General features: G+C 42.8%; 1 protein-coding gene across 1 annotated transcript in view; it reads right to left on the bottom strand.

The window, feature by feature from the left end:
- Nucleotides 1–6,842, bottom strand: part of WSB1 (WD repeat and SOCS box containing 1) — a 34,200-nt gene that overhangs the window by 8,782 nt on the left and 18,576 nt on the right. The gene's annotated exons all lie outside the window — the stretch shown is intronic.

Consider the following 6,842-nt stretch of genomic DNA (forward strand, 5'->3'; position numbering starts at 1 on the left):
CCCCCCTGCCAAGCGCCCGTTTGTGTTCCTCCGGGTGGTCAAAACATGCTTAGAAATCAGCCTTTGCTGTGGAATGACCCTGTTGCGGTTGTATGTGTGTGTGTGTGGGGGTGAGCAGGGCTTGGGCTGCGGTTACAGCCTGTTCCAGTAACGTCTTTCAATCCCGTTTCTGCCAAAAGTTGAGTCACGTTTTAACTGTAGTGGCTGGATCTGTAGTGACTCGGCTTCCTCAAAACACGCGGGTTCTCAGTGCAGGGAAGAGCCTGCCCCATTGTTGCAGTTATTAGGCTTTTTACAGCTGCTGTTGTGGGGATGTGCTTGATGAGGTTGTGTCGATAAACTGCAGAGTCCTCAGACAGGGTAAGAAATGTTCTCATGTTGCTTAAACGCCCAAGCAGCAACAGTTAGTATTCCTGCCACGGTGAGTTAGATAGAGGTTGTCTTCATTATCTTTTAAGCCAGGTTGTGACATCCCTGATATCTGTTTGACCATGGGACTACAAGGCAGCACGTAAACCAAAAAATATGCAAAACTTACATGATTGCCTTGCAGAATGGGTCTAGGGCAGTGATGTGCACTTGGTGTCATCTTCCCTAACTAGGGGCTGGCAAACTCTTTCCTACTCTTTGATGCTTCTTTCTATACACGTATAGTTCATCATCTAAATCCAGCAAGAGCTGGTTTATGATACAGACTTGAATTTAACATGAATGAAGTTTTCCATAAACAACTTGGAGAAAGAAACCCTGCAGCTGCCTCGTTCTCTGTGTGATTTTGTATTAATATCCTGTCTATTCCCCTATCTCCTTCTGTTCCTTTTCCTGTCTTCTTTTGTATATTGAAGTTTTGCCTCTCTAGGTGAATCTTCCTTGCTTTATCTTTGGATTTCAGAAGAGCACATTGCAGGGAAATTAACTGCAGATAATAACTATGATTTGATTCCAAAGTAGCGGCCTAGCAGGTAGATGCATGGAAGTAGCTGCATGGATTAGCTATTCAGCTGCAGCAACATTGGAAATTACCCTTATGTAAGCAAGGCCAGCAAAGCATCTTTTAAATCATGTAATGAGACAACGTCAAAGAAAGCAGGAAGAAGTTTTGAATGTTTGGTGGTCCAAACACTGGCATGGATTAACCCTGGTTTGTATAAACTCTCTTAGCACATCATAGCACTACTTGGACAGAGTATTTTTCAGCAGCATAATCCAGTTCCTGCTCTATTGATTCTCTGCTGCCTGCCGATGGAAAGGCCCTGAGCAGCTATCTTCCCTGAATCCCTCATCAGCTTCTTGTTACAAGGCAGATTTGTAGTCAGTGAATGTTGTGAAACACTGCTTTGGAGTAACTCATAAGTTGTGAATGTTTGAACGAGGCCATCTCGTAGCTGAGATGACTCACTTTGTAAGATTTCTCCTGAGGCTTTCAGCCTCACATGCAACCAGAATAAGGTTGGGTTCTGTTTGCTTACCTTGGGGGGCTGTTGTGGCTGGGGAGAGATAGTAGTTGAGTTATGCAGCTTTGTAGGAGTGTCACCCTGCTGCTGGCTTTCTTGTTAGTTTGTGTTGTTGTTTTTTTTAAGAAGCAAAGTATTTGGCAATTTATTATCAAAGTCTCTGTTTCTGTAAGTATTTCTGCAACAGCTGGTGTTTCTTCCTCAGTGTGCTTCCTGGTCATTGATGTAATAGATGTAAGGGCCAGAAGAGATTATTGCTTTACTTAATCTGGTCTTTGTATAATAGAGGAATGTAATTTAATCTAATTTCTAATGAATTATCTAATTAATAATTTTTTAATATCATTTAATCGAATGCATCTTCAAACAATGAGGCTTTCTAGCAGTTACACTGTTGTTCAGCCTTTACAACATTGGAGTAGAAATGCCAGTCTTGGAACTGTTTTGTGTGTTACGGACACAAAGGCAAATTGTAAGATGTAGAGTCCTGTGTTTTTGCAAGCTTATTAGAAATGGTTTGGTGTCACAGCCTGTCCTGCAGACATTGCTAGCACCTTTTCTTTTCATGTCTGGCAGAAAGGGGTGTTGTCTCATGTTTGAAGCCAGAGTAGAAGAAGTGGAAAGCTGGGTTCTGTCTGCAAGGTACCATGCTGGTTGATAAAACATGTCTAAAATTCAGTCAAAACTTGAGGTTGTAAAGAATTCGCACTTTCCTTTCTCAGCACTCTTGTCATGTTTACTTACCTTGTAAGTAGACCACACTGGATGATTTTTGGGATGATTTTTACTGTGCTCCACTGGTGAGGCATAGCTGTGGAATCAGGGGTGGCACCAGGCTGCATACTCCACACAGTCACATGCTCAGGGGCGTGTGAGGCTGCGCCAATGACTCGAGGCTGATTTATGTGTTTTCCATGATCTTCCTTTATGGATGCAGCTGCCAAGTCTTCACAGTGCTATTCAGCTGGGAAGCTAATAAACTCAGTGCCATCTTTCTCCGTCAAGACTTTACACACTGCAATAAGCTTTCACAAATGAAAGGACTTTTGTGGTCTGCCTGTCTTGGAAATACTTTTCAAGATCCAGGTTATGGAGCTGTTCCCCAGGCTACTGAGGCACCACGATCTGCTTATTTCACATTCTTTTATCCTGCCATGGTGAACCCAGTTTAATACATTTAGTTTGTTATTTTCTTCTCTGATTTTTTAACTGATTTGTGATTGCATGTTTCTTAACCAGCTTCACTGAAATCTTTTTGATTCAGTTAGTCATTAGGCTGGACTAGGAACGCTACCTGAAATTAGTCTGTATCCCAAATAAGAGACCTTGCTGCTTTTATAGAAATTTGTTTTGGTGCTGTTGTTTCTTTGTATGCCTTTGTAATATTATCTGGGGTTGGGAAAATGAGCCTAGGTGTTTCCCACGTGTGTTTCCTGACTTCTAGCTACTTGCAAAACTCTCAGCAGTGTCCTTGCTGTGATTCATTTCCATTGCTATGGCTTCCTGCTGGAAGGCTTCCCCCATGAAAGGCTGTTTGTTACACTTTATGAATTCTACTACAGATCAGCAAGAATTTAGATCACAGTTTCTATCCAAGTTCTGCTTATTGTGCAGTTCCCCGTTCAGCCTGCACAAACTGTCCCAATAAGGTTATCCTGTTCAGGGACAGCTGGGGTGATTGTTTTCAGTTAGTTGTGGTCGTTTGGGTTGTACAGACAGACCATTGGAAGACTGAACAGCACACTAAGTGTCAAATGCAAAGTACTAGAGAAACCCATGGTGCTTTTTCAGGCCCACAAGTTATGTCCCCCCTCTTCAAAGTTGTTATTCTATAAAGCACTCCTGACAGATGACAGGTAAGGGAACAACTAAGGCCAGTCGCTCACAAGACCAAGGTAGGTGATCTGTGCAGTAGCCCATGCATCTTGGTTGTTTGGCTATCATTAAAAATTATGCTATTTATAGTCTGTTAATAATTCACAGCTCCTGTTTGTTTTGAGTAGCCTCCTTGGGATGGAGAAAGTTCAGCATGAGTTTGTGAAGGCAAAAGAGAAGGTGAAAGGAAAAAGCATAATGGAAGAAAGAGAGGGCTCAGCATGTGCAGGCCTTAGTATAATCTTTCTTAAGAGGAAAATATGTAAAGAAGGGTGGATTATTGACCTATGAGAGAATGTAACAAAGGCCCGACTCAAACAAAAATATATTTTGAGAAGCACTGAGAGTTGTGTGCTCAGTGCTTATTGAATTACTATGGGAATTGAGTGCAAAAAACATCCTTTTTTCTCTTTGAGAAGCTTTAGGCCAAAATAGTGGGTTAATGGAATTTCCAGGCAGTGATCAAATAGCACTAAAATTCAGCAGAAGTTGAAGGCAGTCCAAGTGACAGCCCCATAAGTTGAAGGGTTAAAAAATCTAAACATAAAAATATTTCAACACCCCAGCCCTCAAAGAGACAGTTCAGAGTATATGACACCCTGTGTACTAGGCCTGGCAATTTCTTATACTGTAAATATATTTTTTTTAAGCTCTGAGAGTCTTCGCCCCTCTCAGTCTCTCCCTGCCACCCTTGCTGAGGGATAGTCCTTTTCATGAAACGCTGCTGTAACTGGCACAGTATCAGCTGTTATTTCATGTAAGTGGTGTTATTTTCCTGGTGACTACAGGTAATGTTAGGACAGTTCAGCTGCACAGGATGGGACTTTTGGGCCTGAGAAGTAGGCAGTCTAAACAGACAAGACAAAGAATGATTGGGAGAGGAAGCAGGGAGATGAGGCCACTTTTCAGGGTCATCACAGAGCAGCCATGTGCATAATCCTCTGATTTGCCCACACACTAGAGGAGACTGCCTTCCTCATTCCCTTACTGGAATTGAGCTGTCCCCTTTCTCCCTGTTGCTCTGTAGCTTATTCACCATTGCTTATGGTGAAATTGAGAACTAGTTTTCTGTAGATGGTCTTAAGTGGATGCACGTCCAGTATGTCAGGAGTTAATCTGTAGAGGTCTGCTTAAAGAATGCTGTGAAAAAGTTGCACAGATGGAATGTCAGAGACAGACTACAGGATTTTTTTTTTCTCTGAATTCTTTTGGTCTCTTTGGGATTTTATAGTTTTTGGACCACATCTTTGGGTATAATAAATAGAGCAGATGTCTGTGTGTGTGGTGAATCCAGTGCTTTTGTGATGAGTGGCTGCACTGGAATAAGGCAGACAGAGGTTTGGGTTTATTCCTTTTAGGTTCAAAACCATTCCTACTTTCTAAGCTTGTTGTGGGTACCTTGTAAGGGAGCTGCTTTCAGAAACATCTGTGCTAAATTTACCCACTGAAGTTACAAGAGCTGTTATCTCAGATGGCTGAAGGTCATCCTGAAAGTTTTGAACTTGAGCTGTCCTAAACAAGACTAGTGTAGAATAGTCCCCATATTACAGGGAAAGCAACTTAGCCTCCCTGGAGTTCACTGTATCCACACCCTAACCAATGTCAGCATAATCTCACTGGCCTCTAACACACAGCTACTTCAATTTTTCTTTAAAAAATCAGTTCTACAACATACTGGCTTTATGTGTTTCTATTCAGCTCATGTTTTCTCTGCACTTTGCTGCCAAGAAGTTCAGTTTGTTGGGGGTGTTCAGGCTCCTTAAAGAGCAGTGTGCTGCCTGGCAGGCGGAGGCACTCAGCGTGCAGTGTGTCCCTGGGGTTTGGAATGACATCCTTTGCCACTGTGCAATGAAAAATGTTACTGAGCTGTTTTGTATTCCTTTGGCTTCAGTTCCCTCACTCTGCTCTGTAATTATATCTGATTATTTGCAAAATACCAAGTCTGTCATTATAAGCAGGGTAAAAACTGTTCTAATTGGTTCATTAAAATCAGAGAGGATACAAGGGCTTGTGGCCAAAGTGTGGGATGTAGAATCAGGAGCAATATCTTGTTTCCTTAACTCTGCTACCTGCTTCCTTGGTGAATTTGGACAAGTCATTAAGCCCAGACTTAAACACAACCAATTCAGTTCAGGGAAGGTAACACAGTGCTCTGAGGCAGAGTTGCTGCCTTATGAGAATGAGAAAATATTACAATTGAACACTGAGTTATTTTGTGGATCAGTTCTTTTCTACCGTGTAGGTTTAGAAGCCTCCTACATCCAGTGTAGGGCTGGGGACATACTGGTATTCATGCAGGCCAAGGACAGGGACAGTGCCCTTCAGCAATCACTATGTGCCAGTTGAATGGCTGCAGGGGCACTCCTCAACACACATTCTTGCCAGTGCTCCATGAGGTTTGAGCAAAGGTCCAGTGCTGTCCTGCTTCTTGTTGAAAGCACAGAAAAGAAGTTCAAACCTTCAGTGTAGGCCTCTTCCCTCCTGTCATCTCCTCACACCACAAAGCAGCACAGGCAGGCAGCCCAGGAGCTGTTTGGGAGATGATGCCTCTTGGCCCCCTTGCCTTTTCCAGCAGAGCTGCAGGCTCCAGGCAGATGTGGCTGAGCTTTTCCCTGGCTGCTGAGAGCTCTACTTCAGCCCCCTCCCTTTTTTGTTTGTTTTGCCAACTTGCTCCACTTCCTTCTCAGAGATACCTGCTTCCTAATTCCATCTTCAGGGCACCAGGGTCTGGCTGGCAGGGCTGATCACACAGCTTTCAGCACAGCAGTGCTGTCAGATGAGACAGACCCACCTTGCGAGAACATTCCTTTCACTTTGCTGTGGAGGCGGAGGAAGCTGATGTTCTGGTCTGCAACAAGATTGCCTTTTTCAACAGAACCTTTCTTGGACTACTTGTTCTGCCCTGCTTTTCATTCCCTGCCCCCGATAAGTACAGCTCCTGCCTGATGCCGTCATACAGCAGCGGAAAAGGGCTGGGAAGCTGATGTGAGACCAGAGGAATGTCAAAGCAGTCACATAGCAAGTCAGAATAAGGGCTGACTCTGAGTGTAACAGATAGCAGGGAATATTCTGAATCTTTCCAGTCCCATACACTTTTGTGTAAATATGAAATAATCACCTTTTTTTAGAGTCTCTCATCCAAGGCAGAAATATACAGTGCTTTGTGCTAGCCTAGGATGTAGTCAGTAATAAAGTGCTGAACATAGTTACAATAGGAAGAGTATTTTTTGCTTTTTATGGAATCTGTGTTTTGGCATTGGACTAGCAAGGTTATGCAAACAGAGGGAAAATAAACTGCACAAAGGGTATAATTGTAAATTTCAATAAGTTGTCTACAAATTCTATTTATAGAAAAGCAGGTCAAGTTTAATAGGAAAAATGAAAGATATAAACTACCTGCATTCTGTAAAGCAGATCAATAAAATAGTAAGAACAGATAAAGTTAGAACGTTGAGGAATGACAGGGTTGTGTCTGACAGCTTCTGCCTGGAAACAGCCAAGGCTGCATTCCTG

This window comes from Chaetura pelagica, unplaced genomic scaffold (genome assembly GCF_000747805.2).
Source record: "Chaetura pelagica isolate M959 unplaced genomic scaffold, ChaPel_1.0 scaffold72, whole genome shotgun sequence".
NCBI classification, from domain to species: Eukaryota; Metazoa; Chordata; class Aves; order Apodiformes; family Apodidae; genus Chaetura; species Chaetura pelagica.